General features: G+C 38.3%; 1 long non-coding RNA gene across 2 annotated transcripts in view; it reads left to right on the forward strand.

The window, feature by feature from the left end:
• LOC143435359 (uncharacterized) overlaps positions 1-24,289 on the forward strand; it is a 43,872-nt gene that overhangs the window by 18,243 nt on the left and 1,340 nt on the right. For both annotated transcript variants that reach the window (XR_013105595.1, XR_013105596.1), the window contains exon 2: positions 23,675-23,756. This is a non-coding gene — a long non-coding RNA (uncharacterized LOC143435359). The remainder of the gene's footprint in view (positions 1-23,674; positions 23,757-24,289) is intronic.

Raw genomic sequence — 24,289 nt, forward strand, 5'->3', positions numbered from 1 at the left:
CCCCTCCTTACCCTGCTTCTATGACAGTGCTCCCCCACGCACCCACCTACTCCCACCTCCCTACCCTAGCATTCCTCTACACTGGAGCATCTACCCAGGGCCTCTCCTCCCACTGATGCCAGATAAGGCCCTTTTAGCTCCTTCAGTCCTTGCCCTAACTCCTTCATTGGGGTTACAATATACTTTTCAATAACCAATGTTAACCTCAATAAAAAATGTTAAACAAATAATAATGTATGTGTGTGTGTGTATGTGTGATTTTTTTCCCTTCTCTGGGTTTACACTTGAATTGTATTCTGAGAAATTTTCAATGTGTAAAGATTTGATACCTTAGAAAGTATACTTCAAATGTCAGAGCAGGCACATGGTTAGGGGAAACACTGTCTTCTTTTTTTTTAAATTAAAAGTACACTTTCCATTTAAAGTGTCAGAGTTTAGTTAGGGATATATCATAGTGTTATAATAACAAAAATTTCCAATCCCAGCCCTCTATAAAACTATGTAAAGAACTGTCATTCCATTATAAAACAATTATTTTCATTATACTATGTTCTCAGGGAAATACACAGAACACAACTAGATCAAACAAGCCTATGCTAGCAATTCCTGAAAACCTCCTGTCTGTTACTATGAGAAGGCCTCCTGCTTAGAAATACTTAGGGCTGAGAAGGTTCCACTTGTCAGCTCAGTTTATAGCTGATAGATGCAATAATGTATTTGCCACCCTAGAGAAATATTTTGATTAAGGAGTCTTAAACCCAAGTATAAACATCCTCCCAAACCTTAAGTTCCTGTTTAAAGATGGTTGCATATTTTGGGGGGACCTAACAAATTTTCTCTCCAGCTATTGAAAGCTTTCTGGCAAGGCCTTGCTCAATATCCCCAGCTGTGAATCCCTTTTCCAGCCAGCTACGTGATAATACCAGGATGGAGCACCTGTGTTACCAACTGGCAACAGTTCCCTTGCTTTACAAGAGAAAGGAACTCAAACAGAAGAAAATATAAATATTCAGTTTTTCTATCATATGTATTATAGGTATTTTGCATTAATAACTGAGTAAATCAGATGTATCTTGCCACAGAGATGGTTACACTCCCATTGGTTGTTTGAAAATATTATAAAATGAAATAGGAGGCACTATCATAATTTAAAAAGTATGGCCAACTTTTTTAATAGTCAGGATGTAAAGACATGTTGTATTATTAAATGATATGAAAGTCTATACTAGAAGAGGGAAAGTTTCTAGAAAATTCTGCCAGTGGAGGGAGGAGATTTCTTTCAACACTCATGGCTAGAATCATGTTGAGAACCCTGTAATAAAATATACATTAACAAGAAAAAGAAGACAAATGCATTAATGTAAATTTTATATAGCACCAAAGTCCTGAAATTAAATACCCAAAGGGGGAAAGATATAATTTTTTTGTGTGTCTTAAACTTTTTTTTGACACTATAATTACAAGATTTCTCCTTCCCTTTCCTCTTTCTAAACCTCCTTAATACCTCTCCTTGCTCTTTTGAACATATGCCCTCTTTTTTTTTTTCATTAATTTTGTTTAGGTTTTATGAAGAATATTTGAACAAAGGGAGAATATGTGTGTTTCCTTATAGGGTAATAGACAGGGAGCGACTTCGAAGGACATCACTGGATTGCTGTCAGTATTTCTGAGTGACACAGATATAGTGTCATTATGGTATAGGGTAGGACACTTGTCACATGAAGAGCTTAGCAGAAGAAATGGAAAGAACATTCTCCCTAGTCCTATGGCCTGCTTCAGAGAGGAGGATGGGAGAAAAATGAGAGTGTTTTTCTTTTTATTCCTCATCAATTAATTTATTTGTTCACTTTACATTCTGATCACAGCCCTATCCCTTCTCTCCTCCCAGTACCACACTTACAGCCCCTGCCCCAATTATACCCCACCCTCTTCTCACCCCACCCTGGGACTTCCAGTCCCAACAGGACTAAGCACATCCTTTCCTTTTGAGGCCCAGCCTGGCAGTCCAGTTAGGGGAAGAGATGCAAAGACAGGCAACAGGGTCAGAGACTACCCTGCTCAGATTGTTAGGGGACCCACATGAAGACCAAGCTGAACATTTGCTACCTATGTGTAGGAGGCCTAGGTCCTGCCCCTGCATGAGCTTTAGTTGGTGGTTCAGTATCTGGGCCCCCACAGGCCCAGGTTAATTGATTCTGTAGGTCTTTTTTCTTATGTTTGAGGTTTGCTCAGTTCCTAGGATATCATATTTTAGAGGAAAACATCTTCCTACATTATATCACCAGTATGTTTAAGAATTGTATGCATAAGAAAGTTAATATTTGAATTTGCCAAAAGGGAGTTGATTTAACAAATGATGCCAATAAATTACCATCTGTCTAGAAAGACAAAAATTCTGTGTCTTACACAGTTTTTACACATCTGAGATAAAGAGTCAAGTAACAAAAATGAGCAGAACATTCTTTTTTCTTTTTTTATGTTAATCAAAGGCTTTATAAGTTTGGTAATACTCAAAAACAAGATGCCCATACAATCAGAAGTATAACCCAATACCCAACCTAGATATATCAACTATCTTTGACTGGTGGAGGCGTGCAAACATTCGCCCATGTTCCCCCACCCCTCTCTTGTCACCTAGCTCCTCCTCTCCTTCTCCTCCTCTCCTTATTCCTCCCACCTTAGCTCCTCCTACATATCACCCTTCCTGTTAAAATAAAACTTTTCTCTCAAAATACAATTAGAGCATAACTATACCAATTTGTGTCAGTAAGGTACAAGATAGACCTAATACCCAGACCATCATTTTGTTGACTAACCAGAACCTCTGTCATCTCTCCTAACTAAAAGACTTAGTTCTGAACCTGGCTTTTTTTCTTGGCTTTAGAATGAATGTCAGCTGAAAACCATCCTCTCAAATCTTTTCTTTCAAAGTAAGTAGCCGGGATTGGCTATGAGACTATAAGTCTTCAACCTCGTCAGAAATCCAGAATGACTGAGTTAACTGAAATTATGGGAAGCACAAAGCATAGCTTCTAAAACTTAGCCAATTTATAGAGATTGCTGAACACTTAGACAATCCCTATACTACAAAACGTTAGAGCATCTGATTTTCAGCTTTCTGGCCCAGGATCTGACAGACCTAGTGATGCAGAATTATTAAGGGCTGATTACTCTGTCTTGGCAGATATAATCAGTTGACTATTCCACAAGTGTGTACTTTTCTGGACAGTAATTTGTCTGTAGATGAAAAGAGGCAATTCTTGCCTAGTGGCTGTCTCACCACAACTGGAGTAACTACAAAGATGCTCAATTTCTTCTTAGAATCCAAGACAGGAAGCTGTCAGGAGCAGACAGGTCTCTAATCAAAATGAACATTAAGACAGAAATGTTTGTAATGTCAATTCTGTGGACTTCTGATGTTTTGAAAATCAACTATTCATGTAAGGCGATCTGGACTGTTGTCTGTTAACTCCTCTCAGCTATTCCTAAATAAAATATAGAAAACACCCTAACAATAAACTCAGAGCCATGAATTTGCTATAGTCTCTTAACTGACAGGCTAACCATCTCAAATCAGTTAGAAAAGTTAAAAAAGGACTGGGTCTATGCCTTGTATTCCTAAATGTGTTATATAGGCACAATGCCAATGAGAGTAACAATATTAATTTTACTTTTATATTAATAAGAAGCTCATACCAATGAAAACCTTAAATTTGAAATCAAAGTAAATTTTGTACCATTTAAGAAATTATAACTTCATCTTAATAACAATTATACTTATTTCTACCAATAGGTTGTAGCTATGCAATAAATCCTAGCTAATCCTCCCTGTTCCAACAAAACCACTAATTTCCCCTAGAAAGACAGCCCAGTATTAACCACCTCAGTCCTCAAGCCCAGGGAATAGGGGTGCTGACTCTTCATTAACTTCTTCAAGCTGATTATGGGTGTTGAGATATTAGAAGAGGGGTTGGGGGAAGAGTAACTTGATAAGCCTCTGACAATATGTCTTCAATGCATCCAGCTGGAATTCCAGGACATCAGAGGTTCGAGCAGGTCTGCTCAGCTTGCTTGATGAATGGATATACCGAGGCTGTGTATTCTGCAATATACAATTCTCAAAACAAATTTTAGTATCAAGATAATTTTTTGTTTGAATTCTGGAATGTAGTCTTCTGGCGGCCTGCCTCTGTCATGTCTAATCCATATACTTCTGGGAGTTTCTATGAGGGTGTGCTCCCACCATTCTCCCATTCCTTCCTCCTTGCTCTTGAAATTCCCAACACTAGGGAATCCAAACTTTCAGGCACTAAGGCCCTCCACTTCCACTGATGCCTGGCAAGACCACCCTCAACTACTTATACAGGTAGAGCCATGAGTCACTCCCTTTGTGTTCTCAAGCTGGAGATTTTCGAATGGCTACTCCAGCTTGTTTCTTAGGACCATTTGATTGAAAAATTGTTTTCCAGACTTTTACTCTAAGGTAAAGTCTGTCACTGAGGTGAGTTTCCTGTATGCAGCAAAATGCTGGGTTCTGTTTACGTATCCAGTCAATTAACCTATGTTTTTAAAATGGGGAATTGAGTCCATTGATGTTAAGAGATATTAAGGAACAGTGATTGTTGCTTCCTGTTATTTTTGTTATTAGAGGTGGATTATCTTTGTGTGGCTATCTCCTTTTAGATTTGTTGGAAGAGGATTACTTTCTTGCTCTTTCTAGGGTATAATTTCCCTCCTTGTATTGGAGCTTTCCCGCTATTATCCTTTGTAATGTTGGGTTTGTGGAAAGATAGTGTGTAAATTTGGTTTTGTCGTGGAATGACACGACAAATTTTGTTTCTCCATCTATGATAATTGAGAGTTTTGCTGGGTATAGTAGCCTGAGCTGGCATTTGTGTTCTCTTAAGGTCTGTATGACATCTATCCAGCATCTTCTAGCTTTTATAGTATCTGGTGAGAAGTCGGGTGTAATTCTGATAGGTCTGCCTTTATATGTTACTTAGCCTTTTTCCCTTACTGCATTTAATATTCTTTCTTTGTTATGTGCACTTGGTGTTTTGATTATTATGTGACGGGAGGTATTTCTTTTCTGGTCTAGTCTATTTGGCGTTCTATGGGCTTCTTGTGTGTGTATGGGCATCTCATTCTTTAGATTAGGGAAGTTTTCTTCTATAATTTTGTTGAAGATATTTATTGGCCCTTTAAGTTGAAAATCTTCATTCTCATCTATACCTATTATCCTTAGGTTTGGTCTTCTCATTGTGTCCTGGATTTCCTGAATACTTTGTGTTAAGAACTTTTTGCATTTTGCGTTTACTTTGACAGTTGTGCCAATATTTTCTATGGTATCTTTTACACCTAAGATTCTCTCTTCTATCTCTTGTATTCTGTTGGTGATGCTTGTGTCTATGTCTCCTGATTTCTTTCCTAGCTTTTCTATCTCCAGGGTAGTCTTCCCTTGTGATTTCTTTATTGTTTCTTTTTCTTTCTTTCTTTCTTTCTTTCTTTCTTTCTTTCTTTCTTTCTTTCTTTCTTTCTTTCTTTTCTTCTTCTTCTTCTTCTTCTTCTTCTTCTTCTTCTTCTTCTTCTTCTTCTTCTTCTTCTTCTTCTTCTTCTTCTTCTTCTTCTTCTTCTTCTTCTTCTTCTTTTTGGTTTTTCAAGACAGGGTTTCTCTGTATAGCCCTGGCTGTCCTGGAACTCACTCTGTAGACCAGGCTGGCCTCGAACTCAGAAATCTGCCTGCCTCTGCCTCCCAAGTGCTGGGATTAAAGGCGTGTACCACCACTGCCCGGCTTTCTTTATTGTTTCTACTTCCATTTTTATGTCCTGGATGATTTTGTTTAATTCCTTCACTTGTTTGGTTGTGTTCTCTTGGAATTCTTTAAGGGATTTTTGTGCTTCCTCTTTAAGGGCTGCTACCTGTTTACCTGTGTTCTTCTCAAATTCTTTGAGAGTGTTATTTATGTCCTTCTTAAAGTCCTCTATCATCATCATTAGAAGTGATTTTAAATCTGAATCTTGCTTTCTTAGTGATATGGGGAATTCAGGACTTTCTTGTGTGGGAGACCTAGTTCTAATGATGCCAAGTACCCTGGGTTGCTGATGCTTATGTTCTTGTGCTTGCCTTTTGCCATCTGGATCTCCTTAGTGCTACCTTCCCTGTCTCTGAGTGGAGCCTGTCTTTCCTATTATTTTGGTTGTATCAGAACTGTGTGGGGTGGGTGTTACTACTAGGGTTAGAGCTGGTGCCCAAGATCTGCTCAGTGCTCAGGCACAGACAGGAAGGAATCAGTGCTCCAGGCCAGGAGTAACTTCCTGGGTCCTAGTGGGTCACAGTTGCTCTTTGTTTGGGGCCGGCATTGCTTTTTCCTTACCTAAGATACTACCCGAGTTACAGCTCCGGAGAAGCCTGCTTCCTCTGGGTTCTGTGAGATTGTGGGCAGAGCTGCTGCCTGGGATCTGCTCAGTGCTCAGGCCCAGACCAGAAGGATGAGCACAACATTCTTAAAACTATCTTGTTACAAATATGCAGAGTGTGGAAAAAATGTTGTTGTTTTTCAAGGCAGAGTTTCTTTGTGTAACAACCCTGGCTATCCTTGACCTTACTATGTACACCAGGCTAGCTTTGAACTCACAGAGATCCACCTTTCTTTGCTGGGATTAAAAGTGTGTGTTACCATGCCCAGTTAAAAGAAACCTTTTAATCAAGACAGATGATACAGAAGTGTGTATAAGATAAATCTATTTTATTAAAATAAACTTTCCACCAGGTATCTTTGCCAAGAAGTAAATCAATAATTTTGTTAGAAAAGATAAAAGTTGAACAAATTAATTCCATCCATAATAATATAGATATGGATATAACATACTTATAAGAAAAACAATTTGATAGTGAATGAACAATAGCTAAGTCAATGTGACCCCAAAGCTTGTTACTTTGCCTAGACTCCCTATTATCAAGGGCATATGCACTAAAGTAGCAATAACATAGAAATTTACTGCCACCAACATGGTAATGATTAAAAGAGCTGTTGATGCCAGGAGTACAGAGAGGAGAGCATCTTAGTGACCTATAGTTGATGACATGAATAGTTTCATACTTCTTGGATAACAATATGAAATACATCTTAAACTTAATGCCATGTATATTTCCAGTGATTTCAAATGGTCTCTCTCAGAGAAATAGACATTTCCTGCAAAGAAATAAAAACATTAGCAAGGAAAACTATGTCTTCTACATGGGTAATTATTACTGCACAAGAAAATGTTGTGCAATAACATTAAACACTAACAGTTAAACTGATATAGTAAATAGTATTTTAATTATCTTGGAGGTTTTTGCCCCGATAACATTGTGTAAGAAAAGTAGTATGAAGAAATGCCAGCACCATATGATGCACTATTTGTACAAGAAGGACATACCATCCTATGTTGGTCAATGAATTATGGCAGACATATTTATGGTTCTTTAAGTTACATCTAATAATAAGAACAAGGAAAATATAGACAATACCTACTAAATTATTAACAAGAAAGATTGTTCACTGGGGAGAAAATAAAAAAGGAGCTTGCAAAGAACTTTGGGTCTCAAAAACCAATAATATACTCCGAAAGGTAGGAATGGTAGATTGCAAGTTCAAGGTCAGCCTGGGCTATATAGGAAGACTGGGGAAGAGACAATGAAGTGAAGTATTTTCATGTATTAATTCATCTTCACTAGAAGAAAGAAAACTAAGAATTCAGTCTATTTTTTCTGCTTATTTATTTTATCTTCATATGATAGTAAACTTCATATATTGCTGGTGGGGAATATGTTCTATTTTTCCATATTTCCTGTCTTATACTACTCTTTAAGACATTTTTTCCTTTTGTTGTTGTGTGAGACAAGATCTTAAGTATCAAGCTGATTTTCAAAATTTGTAATAGGAGAGATCCTTGAACACTAAGCCTCCTAAAGACATATTCTAGAACATAGGAAACCTAGGCTCAGAATTCAGATGTACAGGGGACCAAATCCTATTTCAGTTATTAGTTGAACAACTTTGGATGCAGTGTTCAATACTTCTTCCCTTTAGCGTATTCATCTACAGAATAGAGGGAAACAAAATTGCTTTGGAGGGACTGTGCTGGAGGCCTATTTTATAATGTGTGCAGGCACTTTGCTTGGCACAAAGTGGGACAGACACATTGCTTCCACACACAGAATACCCAGCAGAAGTTAGAGAGTAAGAATCATGTGGTGCTGAATCTAATGGATGTTTTTGATGTGGAATGCACAGTGATGATTATGGACAATTAGTTGCTTTCATTCTCTGTAATGCCAAGGGGAAATAAATCATCCTGGAGTTGTCTGCATGGGATTCAGGTTTGCACAGTGGGATCTTGTCTCGCCTTGGCTGACTTGCCCAGCCTGCTCAGAATTGTTTTTGTGTATTATATGAACAAATCTAAAAGCCCACTTTTAGATACAGTAAGTTGTCTTCTATAAAGAATGAATTTATCAAGTCTTATGGTTTTCATTTCACGGAAAGTGGATGTAATCTTTATTTTTAGATCATTCAGCTAAGATTTCAAGTGGGCTTTCCTTAATAGAATTTTCCTCTTTTGTATTGGTCTCACTTCTAAGAAAATAGGTTTACTTATATACTAAATTCACACAGCCAAACTGGAGATCTGGCTGTGTAAGATATAGGATAGTGTTGGATTTAGTGGGTATTTTTATATAGAAAGCTTAATGCAACATAATTATACACAACACACTTTTGAAAGAAAACATTCACATCAACTTAAACTATAAAAGGTAAAATTTGAGGACATTAAAAGTGTTATTCTGAAGTTAAACTTTTCTGAATCCTAGAAGTCTGGTAGTATCTTTATGTATGTAGCTCGTTGGATTTTTAACTTATTCTAATATGTCTATTTTTTAGCCATAATTAATTGGCTTAACATCTTTCTTGGTGCCCAGTTTTCCAGAGCCCTGGATCACACATATACTTATTTCTGTCCTGAGAAGTTTTTCATTTCTTCTAAACCTCTTCCAGGCTTGATTTTCAAAAACTGTGCTAAAACTTAACCTTCAGAATCCAAATTCATGATTGTTAGATTTTTTTTCACTTTTATGCGTTTCTTTATAGTATTTTTTTTTTTTTTTTTGCTTTACAAAATGGGTAACTTCTTGTCGATTTAAAAAATACAGCAACAATTTTATAAATGTAAATTATCACCCATTTAAAACATCATTTTCATTAGATTACTTGCTTATAAAATGAGCAGAAAAACATGAATGTAATAAAATAGAGGGGTAGCCTGTGACTTTGGGCTAGGAGAGGGAAGTAGGCTCAGATATTTTGGTTTTTCGAGACAGGGTTTCTCTGTGTAGCCTTGGCTGTCCTGGAACTCACTCTGTAGACCAGGCTGGCCTCGAACTCAGAAATCCTCCTGCCTCTGCCTCCCAGGTGCTGGGATTAAAGGCGTGCACCACCACCGCCCGGCTCAGATATTTTGGTCATCCTGATAAGCCCTTAGAAACAGTGATCGTGGAAGTGATCATAGAATTTTGTTTATTGCCTTGCTTGGTCTTTGACTATTTGTGTTTATTGTCTTGCTTGTTCCTGGACTATTTGCATCTATTGTATTGTTAGTTTCTCAACCTACAACTGACCTTAATATTTGCATGTAATTTAAAATGGTATAAAAGGAAAAAAGGAGGAGGAGGGTGGGATAGGGGTTTTCTAGAGACAGGAAATGGGGAAAGGGGACAGCATCTGAAATGTAAATAAATAAAATATCTAATAATAAAAAAAGATTCCTGCCTGAAATTACTTCTTTGTTCTAGCCCAATGTCAGATTCCTGCCTGAAGCCCACCTTCTTGTCCTTGGCCAATGTCATATTCCTGTCAAGCAGCCCATTTCCTTGTCCTTGGACAATGTCAGATTCTTGCCAAGCAGCCCAAAAAGCTCTCCACCTCTCCCAGTTTTTTATTTTATAAACACAACTGAGCCTGTCTTAGGTCATTCTGCCAAGAATGCCTTCCTTACCCATCATGAAATATGCATTATCAAAAGCAATGCACTTCTGTCTTAGGTTGGTAAGGCTCTGTGCAGAATCTTCCCCTGTCCTTGGCTTGCCAGACTGTTAATTTAATAACTCTGTTTGGGGGTTCATTTTCAGATTCAAGCCATGTACTTTGGCTCAAGAACACAGACTTAGGTTTCCCCAAAATTCCATGTTCCTTTCAGTGTGGAAGCAGTTTCATGAAGTTTTATTATTTTACAGAGGAAAGAGAGTCACAAATCAAGGCAAATTTAAAACTTGCTTGTGAGTACATTGGAGGAGTAGGTACAGCAAGAGGTGGGAAACTTTTCCATAGGCCTCAGGTGCTAAAATCTAATACCATTAGATTATATTCTTAAAGCTGGCCACCAAGGTCTATTCCCTTATTTGGCCATTTTCTCCTTGTGAGGCTATCAAGGTCCAGCTATTAAAGTGTTGAAGTCCAGTAATCAAAAGCCCACATTTGGTTCACCGAAATTATCATGCCCAATTAAAATTAAACTTCTCATTCTAACATGGGATTCTCCCCTTTACCTTTATAAACCACCATTTGCCTATGGGCCTCGTCTGTCTCCTCTCTATCCAGGGGCAGTAGTCTTTTGTCCCACTAGGACAAATACTATTTCCCCTCTCCCTTGTTATCTTCCATCTCTCCCTTGTCCTTTATCTCTTGTCTTTGTGTTTTATCTCCTGCCCTGTGTCTCTCTGGGACAAATAAATCTCCTTTGTTCAGAGAACTTGGTGCTTGGGGTCCTGAGCTAACACCTATCTTTTACACACAGTCCCTGTTGTTGAATTATGGCCAGGCTCTCAATGTCTTTGAGATCTCTCTACTGTTATGGTTGCTGTTTCTCTATTCTACAACAATGCTGCAATCCAAATCAAAGCCCAGGCTTGTTTTTCTGCTTCATCAAGCAGAGGTAATGCGAAGCTGATGCTGCTGAAGTGAAAGAGGAAAATGTCCCTGGATTTCAATGAACCCAGCAGCTGCTGGCAACTTCAGTCTTTACTCCATATCTGGGATCAGTTCACTACAAGTGGCAGACTCCTCCAAACGTGTCTTTATCACTTATTGGTGGCCATTTAGTTATCAGTCTTAGGGGACGGTAGTCACAACCTGTGTCCCAAATTTGTTCTAGATTACCCTCTATAAACCTCTAAAAAGAGTCCAGTTAAAAATAGAAAGCAGAAAAAAAAAGAGTTATTCAGTGTGGCTAAATAGGGAAGAAGGATGAGGAGACCCAAGACTCCTCAAGTCTGTCTGGGATTCTGAAGTGAGATCAAAGTTAAAATGGAGATCCAAGGATATGCATGTCTAAACAGTCCAGTCAAGGTGTGGCCCCATCCTTCACTGACTCATCCTTACCTGGCCTTTAGTCTCCTCTTATAAGGAAGTCTGACTGGTTACAACTCTCTTTCCAGGAGATGAGTTCCCCCTCTGGCTGGTGACTTTTCCTTCTCCCAGCATCAGATTCCTGGGGAAATTCCCATTTCTTTTGGGGTCCATTGTTTCTGTAGCCCGATAGATTGAGAAACAAGAATGACTCTTTTGAATCTAAAGTTTAAAATCTAACTCTACAGTTTATACAGTTTCATTTCTCTCCAGATGGTTTTCTGGACAAATGGCAGGACTGTGTGGCTTGATTTGACCAATGAAATGTAGATAGGCTACCTATTCTTTTTAGATTGCAGCTATTAAGAACCTAACATTATGCAGGCTGTTATAGTAAAATGTCACAGCATTTGGAACTCACAGTTGTGATATTTGATCAATCCAAGATCAAGCAATGGGCAGATTTGGATACACCTTGCTACATGCTTATCTCACAGGAGATGTGAGACTCATCTTTGCAGGAGAGAAAGTGGAAGAGCAAAGGAGGATAATGGATTCATCTACTCAAGCTTTAGAGACAATCTCTTTATGAGAAAGGAGTTCACTTCCATCCCCAAAGCTTCTGATTCACAGTGGTGTTTATGGTAGTTTGAATGAGAATGGCCCCCATAGGTTCATATGTATGGATGCTTCAATTCTAGTTTGTAAAACTGTTTGGGAAGGATCAAGGTGTAGCATTGTTGGAGGGGGTATGTCACTAGAGGGTGGGCTTTAAGATTTCAAAAGCCCATGTCATTCCCAGTTATCTCTTTCCATCTGTCTCATAATTATGGATTAGATTTATGTTCTTAGCTCCTTCTCCAGCACTATGTCTGCCTGCTTCCATGATCCCTGCTATGATGCTTATGGACTCACCCTCTGAAACTGTAAGCAAGCCCTTAATTAAATGCTTTCTTTTATAAGTTGCCTTGGTCATGTGTTTCTTTACAGCAATAGGATAGTAACTAAGGCAGTGTTATACTGAGGATTAGATTTCAACATGAGTTTAGGAGGAAACAGCTTCATACTACTGCAGTTCATGTTGGCATATCATTTTCCTGCCTGTCTTCCATGAGGACATTTCAGAGGGAGATATTTTCAATGGTTAAGTTGCATCTCTGGATGGGGACACTAAACTGGGATGGACCTGTGGCAGTAACTAAATATAAATATCTCCCTTGTGTTAAAGCACTAAGGTTATTTCTTGAGCTCTTATCATAATTCTCTATCTGTTGTGATGCAGGTTCTTCATTAGCAATAAGAATAATAGTAAATTAAGTTGATAATTCACAATACTTTATTTTGTTCTGTTTCAATTCTTTGAGGCTATTTTTTTCTTCCAAAATGGGCTCTATTTCTATTTGATCTGATCTTTCTGTATCTCTCTATAGTTCATTTAGAGCCCTTGCTTTCTCAATCCCTTCTCCCTCCCTCTATCTCTCTTCCTTACCTTTTATTTTTGTTCTTTATTGTGTTTTTGAAGACTAGTCTCAATCTGTCTCAGCCTCCCTAGAGTCAATATTACAGAGTTACTTTAGATCCTAGAATTCCCGATAGATTTTCTCTTCCCATTTAAATTATTTGTTTCCATTGGGGTAAGCTTAATTTTTAATCAAGTTTTTTGACTACTCTGAGGGCCAAAAATTAATTTTGAAGTAATGTGAACTTTTAGAGTGAAGTGAACTTAAATTAATTATTTATACTACTTAATGCCTACATTCAAGTGTCTGTCTCAGTGTATGATGGTTCCTGTCCCTGCACCTCAGAAAGCAGTATTATCATAGTCTATAACAGGGTTTCAAAGTTATCTTAGTCTCATATAACTTTTCACAAGGAAATGATGTGCTCATTCTCCTATCTCAAAGTATCAGGGAATAATTGCTACATAAATGCTAATGTTAGCTAATGACATATAATTAGTGGCATACATGTGATATATTTTAATATTTACAGTTTTAATACTGCACATTTAATCTGATTGGAGCTTTTTGGAGTGTGCTAAAGCACCTAAGCCTCTATCATAAATTTATATATTATATGTACAATTATATTTCTTTCGAACAGCAAGTTTATTTTCTTTAGGACTTTTGTCTAATCTTAGCCAGCCAACAGTTCTGTGTTCATATTTGTAGATATTAATATTTTAATGTTTTCTATGTGCAAGCAAAATCTTAGGTAATTTTACAGCATTTGAGTTAAAGCTTTCCAGTTTTATTTTCTCTTAACTAAAATGGAAAGGAAACTTTATGAACATGCTATATTAATCAAATGCACAATTTATGAAATAACTTGAAGACTATTATTGAATAATATCCTTACACTAAGTAATATTATTTGATAGAGCTTAGGTTTCATTTATATGCATACTTTAATGGGAAGAGAGACAGAGAGAAAATACACACAACTTCTTTTTTCTGCTCAACTTTGATACTTGAAGTATTTGTACTGTATCTTTAGGATTATTAATTTTAATTAAAATGAAGTTTAGTGTGTTTTCTTAGATATTGCTGTTGTCTCCTTTGTAAACTTTTGTTAAGTTATTAAACCTGATTTACTTTAGAGCTCTCAATATATTCATTTAACATCTATTGAGCACCTAATAAATGTTAGTCATAGTGCAAGTCATTAAGGGTATTTTGATGAATAAAATACAGACTTTGGCTTCAAACTCTTCACAAGTTAATGAGATCATTGGTGGTTAAAGTAATTTTACCCTTTTCTCTAACTATCTCATGATTCTGGAGTTTAGAAATTTTATCACCTTCACCTACTTGGACAACTGGGCTAAAACAGAAATGTAGTGAACAGAAAGTTCACAGTTGAAAGTTTGTATTCTGGCTTAGTTCCCCACAATCTGCAAACTTTTATAAAATAATTAAATTCTGAGTAATTTTTACTCTTAAGGAAGATTTGTTATTTATCTCATAGGCTGTATATAGGATTCAGCTTTAAAACCTACACTCTTAATTACTTTTCTAGTGATGTACTAAGGCATTCTGAGCATCATGACTAAGATAACGTATAAACCAAGGTTTTTAATTTGGTACTCACAGTTCCAGAGGGTTAGAGTCCATGACCATCATGGCAGGGAGCATGGCAGCAGGTAGGCACAGGAGTAGTACCTGAGAGCTAACTCCATCTAACAAACATGAGGTAAAGAGAGCTAACTGGGAACTATGTCCTCAAAAATGTCCCGATGGGTACACCTCCTTCAAGAAGTACATACTTAATTCTTTCCAAACAGTTTTACCAACTGGGGACCAAGCCTACAGAGGGCATTTTCATTTCAAACCAAGTTTTAAGTAATTTTCAGGTAATTTATATGTTGCAATCTATAGAAGAAAAATCACATTAGGTCACTTTTGCTGGCTGAATTATCACCATTTTTGTGATCATTGAGCTAATTACAAATGTGTCATACTCTTCTTTAGACTATGTAATGGGCTAGATTAAATGGTATGATCAGTGTTTCTCAACCTTAGCAGCACATTATAATCACGTGACTAACATTAAACTCCAGTGAATAGGTTTTATTTCAGACTAATTACAACCAGATCTCAAGGGGATGGACTCAGTCACCAGTACTTTATAAAGCTCCCCAGGTGATTCCAATTAATTTGAGAATAAAGGTTTTGATTCATTATCTCATTATAACTTTATAGAAAGTACACAAATTGAGGCGCCTATCTCTGTTTTGTACAGAGGAAATTTTCACTCAGCAAATTGGGAGACTTTCTCTGCATCAAATACCTAAGCAAGGGGCTTAGGATTCAAATCCAGGTCCTTCTTTTGTCAGAGTTTCTGGTCTTCCTATGCTCTTTAATGTGTTGCCAGATCTCTTTGCAGTGTTGTAAATGGGAAGGCTAGGATGGCAAGATTATGGTGGGCTGAACCTCAGGTTTGTAGGAGTCTTTTCCTGAAGCTGAGACTGAACCCAAGGCATTGTGACTATTAAGTACACTGTATTACTCAGCTACATCCCAAGCTTTGGGAGTTTTCTTTCTCAATATGGTATATTTTCTGTACAGAGAGATTAATCTGTTATACTAACTGAAGTGTTAGGAACTTCATGAAATTAAAATTCCCAGTCTTGTAACAAGGAGGATCTTCCTTATTGACTGTGACTAAATGGATGATGATCTTATTTGTCACAAAAGTGTGGGCACTAGCAAGAGGAATGGAATGGATGTTTAATAACTGCTTTTTAAAGGAATGTAAAACTGCAGGACTTTGTTTATAATTTTTGGAAGCATATTTTTTTCCATTTCTTTTTCCTTTTTAAAAAATTATGTACATTGATGTTTTGCTTGCATGTATGTCTATGTGAAGGTGTCAGATCCCCTGGAACTGGAGTTTCAGAGAGTTGTGAGATACCATGCTGTGCTGGGAATTGAACCTGGGTCCCTTGGAAGAGCAGCCAGTGCTCTTAGCTTCTAAACATTTCTACAGCCTCATTTCTCTATTTCTTTATCTCCAAAGCCTACCTATTATTTTGTGTCTTGCTGAATACTATAAATACAAATAGCCTAAAGTCAAACTTTTAAAAACATTATGTGAAACTTTAATATTTTTAGCCATAAACTTCTAATAACTACACTTAACCTGGTGACATTATTGTGCTTACAGATGTATTTAAACATATTTCCATTTCTAGATATTGCTCTCTGAATTACTTAGTTCATTTAATGTTAGTTATTTCAATTTATTTTAGATCCTTTAAGTGTTGTTCTTTCTATTTTTCCTCTACAGTTTTGGAAGCTGTACTAGAGATCTTACTTATAAGAAGCATAAACAAACTCTAATAGGAGCAGAAGTTGCATTAACGAAAAAATCAAGTTGAGATGCTTTTATGAGCGTCACACACTAAGATATGGAAGGAAGCAAGACAAAAGAAGCCTGGGGTTCTAAAATTCTAGATTTGGAAACTGGAGTCTAAGCTAAGACTATCAGCTGTCCTACAGTTCAGCGTCATTCCTGCTCGGGCACTACTGTTAGCTGAAGTGTCAGACATTGTTCATCCTAATCAACCAGACTTGCCCATTCGTCCTCAATAGGTCAGTTACACAAACAAAATTGCAAGAGCAGACAGAAGCAATATATTCAATGTGACCACATTTATTAAGAGGAGTAAAGAAATCCAGTGATCTCCAAGTCTGTTTCGGAGGTCCTGAAGCTATTGAGGATAAATAGATATGTGTACCTAGGGAGTTTTAGTCCAGCTGTACTCTCTCAATCATTATTTTCTCAGCTTCAGTCTCTTTTGAATGGTACTTTGGCAAGTTATTAAAATTGTCTGATGCTCCAGGTGTGGTGGTGCGTGCCTTTAATTCCAGGACTTGGGAGGCAGAGGCTGGTATATCTCTGTGAGTTCAAGGCCAGGCTGGTCTACAAAACAAGTTCAGAACAGCCAGGTCTATTACAAAGAGGAAACCCTGTGTCAAAAAACTAACCTTCCCCTCCCCCCTCAAATTTGTGTGAAACACCGTTCTTTAGACAAAGTTTCCCTCTGGATGGCACCAGAGTCCTGTTCTTTACCCATTTTGATATAGGATTCCTAGGGAAATTCCAATGTCTTGGGGTCTGTTGTTTCCATGGTCTGAGAGCTGGTGAGAGGAGCACCAGCATCTTTCAGTTACATTTATTCCCGATGGGACAGTTATAACTCCATCATTTTGTTGCTACAGCTTACACCTTCACAGTCAATAAACTCAATTCTCATTGCTTCTACTTATGTGACTGTCACTGCTGTCTTGGGAAGCTGACATCACTCCATTGTGCAGATAGCTATATCTTCAAAAAGACTTGGATGGGGTCATATATTTTGCAGGCCTAAGTCTTGTTCCTCTGTACTAGCTGCTGGAGGCCCAGGAAGGAAGGGATGTGGCTATTATAGCTTCTATGGTATTGGTGACAACAGGGGACAGACCCTTTCAAGGTAGCAAACCAACAAGAAGACACTTTATCCTTGAGAAAAGTCAGAGATGCTCCTGGCCCTGTCAGTGATTTTTGTCTTTGCCAAAGGCCAGAGATTTGAGAAATAGTTCAGCCAAAATGTCTTTAGCTCTACTATGGCCTGAGGCAGGAATGTTACAAGGGAAGTCTAGTTTCTCTTCCCCTGTATGAGTATCCCTGCCTGGAATCTCTATATAAGGACATGACCAGAACTGAGAGAAAGCACCTGGGTGTCTCATGGATTACTGGGTGATCACCACATTCTCCTCCCAAGGCCACATGAGAGTTTCTGCTTCAAGTTTTATACTAAACCCCTGGTCCCAGAAGATGGGGCCATTTTCTGAGACTCACTACTGCTGTGGAAGGGGTCTGCTCTCATTCTATTTCTTAAAGTCTCAATTATAAACTCATAATAAATAAATTCCTCAGTATTCTCCTCTCCTGCCATGTCACCAAAGCCAACTGAATTTCTTTTTAAAATGCATGCCCTTCATTGTCCTTGAATTTCACCCTTCATTTATGAGCTAAGAACCTGGAGGCTACTGACAGCATACGTTTTGTGTGACCATGAGCACCTAGCACCCCAGATTTAACCCAATTAAAGTCCTTCTGAAGAGAGAAAAATATCCTCTGTTATATTGTAAATATCTCATTTTTCTTTATTGGCATAAAGGGAGGTCTGCCTGTCTCAAACACATGTAGTGAAGAATCAGTTAAAGGGGAACATTAATAAACTAGTGGGTTGTCAAGAACAATAGCAAAGAAGACAGCAAGAGAAAGAATGAATGATACACGCACACACATACCCCACAGAGGGTGAGAGGGAAGAAGAGAAAGAAGTAAGTAGGTTGGGGGTGTGGGGGAAGAAGGGAAGAGTGAGCAAGCAAGAGAAATACAAATATTATGTTTTTAGTAGTTTTCTTTTAAAGCAAAAATTTAAATAAAATATAAAAATGATATTTTAAAAGATGTGGTCAAACTTAGCACATATCTGTATATGCCTTTATAACTGAATACTTCTCCCCATGATAAGATACATTTTTCTACTTTCTTTATTGGCTTAGCCATCTCCCTTGCCCACACAGTTACCATGCTTTAAGTTTCTTGAGCTTTTCCTGAAAATATCTTGTTGTATTACTAGTTATTATGTCATCACTAAAACTTATTTCTAATTCTTAATGCTTATTTCTATGATTCACAGCTACTGAGCAGGAATATAGTTCAGTCTGGTTAAAGACAAAGGCCACATAAATAAAATGTCTTATTTTTTTAAATTCTTCACTATTGTTGGCTGTATGGGTTCGATTGAGTTTTTGAACTTTCTGCATTTTGATTTCCACATCTAAAATATGAATAATCATTTGTCGATCTTAGGATGGTATACACAATGAGTTAACTCTTACTTTGTGGCTTATGCCTATATTTGTCAAATATTTGAATGAATCAAATTATTTTAAGTGATTAGAACATTGAAAGTTGTAGATACTCACATTTTCTACAATGATAAGTTTTTATACAGGTATTGATTTCCTTGAATAGCCTTCTTTATATAGTTTCCTTCTTTATCCTCTAAGGTTTAGTTTATTTTTAGTTTGTCTTCTTTAGATTTTTTTTTATTTCCTGAAATTCTCAGGCTTGTGAAGCATCTGAGCATGCACATGTTCATCTTGTAGATTTTAAATGCTGACTTTAAGGAGAAGGAGAAGGAGGAGAGAGGGGCAGAGATGTAGGAGGATGGAGAACCACACATGTACAGGGCGCAGTCCTGGGTAACAATTTATATTTAACTTAGTTGTGGGAAGCCGACAGAAGGCAGCTATCACCCTTGCAGCCATCTTGAGCCTTATACCCTGAGAAGAGACTTGATTACAGTAGCCTACAACAGCTGAACACACTCTGATAACATCTTATTTTAGATACCCAGGATTTTCCCTTGGCTGTGTGAGACTTAAAGGTGTGTGACTTAAGGGCGTGACTTAGAGATCAGATTTAGAGACAAGACCTAAGGGCATTACTTAATGGCGTGACTTAAGGGTGAGACTTAGAAGTGAGACATATAAAATGTGAGAGGCAGACAGAAGAGTTCAGTACAACTTGGAATAGGAATTAGGCATTAGGCATTGAGGAATAAGACACTTGGACTAGAGAACTCGGAAGAAGATTAGGTATTAGGCACTTGGCACTTGGAGGAAGAACTTGGAATTAGACATTAGGCACTTAGCAATTGGAGAAAGAAGCTTGGAACTTGGAGGCACTAGGGACTAGGAACTAGGGACTAGGAACTCAAGACTTGGGAGTTGGACTAGGAAGAGAGACTGAAGAATAAACGGGATTGAATCACACTCTGTCTGGTCTCCATTCCTAGAGTCCTTCCTCACTCTCTCTCTTGCTGAACCCTGACTGTGAACTGGAGCAGCTTGGGGCAGTGCAAGCTCTTACATTTTAGCCCCCAAGGCTTTTGGCAATGCGGGTTGCAACATTGATAGAGCGGTCTGAGACAGTTAGTTAATTGGTTAACACCTCTAATTACATGAGCATCTTGTTAACTGAGAATTACCAAACATATAAAGCCTTTGATTAACCTTTGAGCATTAGAATCTCATTCCTACTGGACCTGAGTGGTTCTCCATCCTCCGACATCTCTGCCCCTCTCTCCTCCTCCTCCTTCTCCTCTCCTTACTCTTTCCACCTTAGCTCCTCCCAAGTTGTGGGGGAAAATATACTGGTACATAGGAATATAGCACTTTAGCTTCGGAGTTAATCTTCCATCATCACATTTAAAAATATGACACCAATGCTTTCTATTATTTAATGTAGATTAAGAAGTGGCATTAGGAGCTACATTCATATCCCGTAACATGACTTCTGAAACATGAGCTGAAGAAGGATGGCACCAATGGACATGCCAAAGCCGACTGGAAGAGCCATGCGGCTTTGACGTTACACCAAGAAATATAAGCAAGTTGCAGCAGAAGAGGTGATCCTCTAGAGGGAAGAACATGACAATAGATTGTCCGTTGCCAAATAGTCCCCTTCTTAAAGTATGCCTACAAGTAACATTACATGGAGTGACGAGGTTACATCTAGGAACATGTATGTATATCCATTGCACTTGTGCATATATAGTGACAATAAGAAAAAAAAAAAGAGGCCATGACTTTGAAGTAGAGTGGGGAAGAGGAGATAGGAGGGTTGGGACAGAGTAAAGGCAAGGAAGAAATGTTGTCACTGTATCAGAATCTCAAAAATAAAATTAAATGAGAAGAACAAACTATGATGTTTCTTCCCTGACAAGTGATTTTTTTTTCTTTCCTTTCTCCTTGATGTTCTGAGATTTCACTGTAATGCATTTCAGTGCCAATATTTTCTGATTCTTGGTACTTGGAGGGAGTTTTAGTTGAAGAATTGATGTTTCGAATGGGTGAGAGTTTAAAACTCTAATGAGATTTTGTTTGCACTGTTCTTGTTTCTCACCTTGGAGCAACAGATATGATAAAGGCGTACAGAGTGGAGAAAAATGGAGTTACAGTCGTAAAATTTGTTTTCGCCACTGCTGATTTCAAAAAATGGTACTCGAGAGTAAATCAATGCGTTTTCAGCAGCTCAGGCTTTATGTTGAGATCATTGATCCATTTGGAGTTCGTTTTTGTAGTGTGACAGATATAGGTCTGAATAGAGAGTTCTCAACAGAAAAAAATCACTAAGAAATATCTTTAAACATGTCTAACACTCTTAGCCACCAGAAAAATGAAATTGAAAACTATGTTGAGATTTCATCTCACTCAGAATTGCTAAGATCAAGACAACTGACAACAAATCCTTGCAAAGGATTTGAGAAAAGGTGACCCTCTAATTCATTGTTGGTGGGACTGCAAACTGGTGCTGTCACTCTCTGGAAATCAGTGTGGAGAATTCTCAAAAAGCTAAAAGTAAATCTCCTGTATGGCTCAGCTATCCCACTCCTTTGCAAATGCTCAAAGGACTTGACATACTTCTTCTGAGCATCTTGTTCAGTCATTGCCATTATTGTCACAATAGTTAGGAAATGGACACATCCTATGTGATCTTCCACTGATAGTGGGTGAGGTCACACACAAGCACTGTGGAATCCATCGTGAACTTTGCAAGTACATGGACACAACTGGAAAAATATTCTATTGAATGAGGTAACCCAGACCCGGAAAGGGCCCTGCACACTCTGCAGGAGAGACACCTTAGCCTTAGCCACTGCACCACCGCCGGTTCCTTATGTTTTGTTTAAAAAAAATGTTTTAGTTTTCTGCTGTCTGCTTTTCAGTCTTTTGGCATCTCAGGAAGTTGTCTTAACATAGTCATGGTTCGCTTAAGTATTTATCTGTGTTGAAGTCTCTTAAATGACTACTTTGTAAACAAATCATCGCAAATTAATTTTAGTACATTTAACGCTCTATGTATGTACAACTAGATACATGTCTATCTGCATACTTAAACTACATATTATAAAAGACTTACGAAGTTAAAAGCATATAACATTTGTTGATGCAAAAACAAAACAAAACAAAAAACTTAATTTTCATCTTAAATGGAATGAGAGGTAGTTTTATTCTGGAGCCATTTTGGGCGACTGTTAGCAATCAGGCATTCCACTGGGACCTAGGCTTACCGAATTCCACATGACTGTCCTCTGAGACCTAGGCTTACCTCATCAACCTCGGTTGCCAGTTATGTCAGGTGTGCCAGGTATGGAGCTCAAAAGGCCCCAGCCAGCCCGGATCAAAGGATCAAGTTTCTCTCTCTCTCTCTCTCTCTCTCTCTCTCTCTCTCTCTCTCTCTCTCTCTCTCTCTCTCTCTCTCCCTCCCCCTCCCCTCTCTCTTCCCTCCCTCCCCCTCTCTCTTCCCTCCCTCCCTCCCTCCCTCCCCCTTTCTCTTCCCTCCCTCCCTCCCTCCTCCCTCTCTTTCCTTCCTCCCTCCCTCCTTCCCTTCCTCCCTCCCTCCCCACCCTCTCTTGTTCCCTGTCTTATTTATCCTGTCTCTCTGTCTGTCTGTCTCTGTTTCTCCTGTCTCCACTCCAAGATGGCCTTTAGCTCTCCCTACTTCTCCACTAAACCTCTTACACCAGACCTTTTGCATGACATACTTTCTTAGTGGCATACCTTGGCCTGGGCCAGCCAAAGGTACCACCCCTCCTCCACCCTCAGCAGCTTTATCCTAATAGTGACCATAGGCTGGGAATGCAGATTTAAGTTACCCCGAATTCTGTGTTTCAATGTGGAATCAGTTTCATAGTTTCACAGAACACAGAAAGCTAAATATGTATGTGTTTAGTTTGACAAAGTAACCATTTTCCTATTGCATATATTGAATATACATAGACATTATGTCTAAATTTGTGAGAAATTAAAAATTTTAGTTGTCATTACTATAGGCTTAATATATCAAACAAATGAGTCTACATTTTGCTTTAGCATTTGTTTCTACATAGACTTATGCAACGATGCTGATAGTTGCCTCTCTTTTATGTTTACTGAGCCTTGCTTAAACTCTTCAAGCCTTCTAAAGATTAATATTGGAAGGTATCAGCCAGTGCATATGTCCAGAAATGGTAGTTTTGGCTCACTGAAGCTGGACTATAGACAGATTGCTAAAAGCCCACAGCAAACATTCCCCAGGAACCTGTAAAATGGCGTTTCTGCCTGCCAGGAAGAGAAAGAGGGCTCTTCGCTGACATATACCTTTTGTTGCAAGTCAAACCCATGATCTCCATGAAACCCTTGCTGAGGTTCCCTTTGTCCCTGTTCACACGTACTTGTACTTGCTCCAACACCAGTCACCCTCCCTCCCCCCAGCCCTTGTCACCTCCTCCATTCCTCCTTGACTTTTCTAGCTCCTAGGCTGTTCCAGATCCATGTTTTCTTTAGGACAGCAAGGATTTCTGCCCCACGTCCCTGGATTCTCTATTATTCTCTTTCTTGCTATCCCTTGCTAGTCTCTCTCTCACTGTTCTACCTCTGGCCATGTCCAGTCTGTTTCTTTTTCTCTCAGCTCTGGACTCTTCCAGTTGCTTCTCAATGTTCTCTCTCTTACCCACAATAAAAGCTTTCTCCCTAATGGAGCACCATCTCAGTGGTTTCTTTACTGCCCTCTTGCATACAGTATGTATTAGGTAATTGTAGATCTGCACCCAATTACTTAATTTTCAAATTAGTTTTACATTTGCTGGGTATGTTTTTATAAAGCTTTATAGACAACTGTTGTCTGTTGCTTGATAGTTGGGTTTTGTAAACCCTTGTGACTAACTCTCATTTAACATTCTACAGAGGTACAGCTTCTGACAAAAGAACTCGAGCAGCAATCTTGAGATGCTAGGACATTATCCAGTACAAGCAGACAGGACTTCAGGTATGCCTCACCTAGGAGCCATTTCTTCCACAGCTCAATTTAAATGGACCCTAAAGAGTTTATAAACCTCAACATGAGATTAAGTCAGAGCAATAGGATGAATCTTTATGGCATCATGACACAATGAAAAACAAGCTATCATGTGGTTAACTAGCAATGCTATAAGAGAATATTATTCAGAGACAATAAAGAGAGTTGTCAAGAATAAAAAAGTTATGCTGGACATGGCAGTGCTTGTCTGTTCCTATCAAATGGGAAGTTGAAGTAGCAGGGTCATATATTTGAGACCTGCCTAGGCTTCATGACAAGATTTTGTGTTAAGCCAAACAAGGTGGAGTTTACTTGGGCCAGCCTTTCTAAAAGTAGCTAAAATTGAGAGGTTATGAAAAATGATTCTATAGAAACAAAAATTTCAACTTGACTACTAGATTCCTGGAAAAATGGATCCCTCCAAAATAGATATTTCCCTAGTATTCTCATGCTGAAAGGGGGGGGGGGGGGGGAAAGCACCAGACAGAGGGAAACTAATTTTT

Source organism: Arvicanthis niloticus, chromosome 21, assembly GCF_011762505.2.
Source record: "Arvicanthis niloticus isolate mArvNil1 chromosome 21, mArvNil1.pat.X, whole genome shotgun sequence".
Classification (NCBI taxonomy): domain Eukaryota; kingdom Metazoa; phylum Chordata; class Mammalia; order Rodentia; family Muridae; genus Arvicanthis; species Arvicanthis niloticus.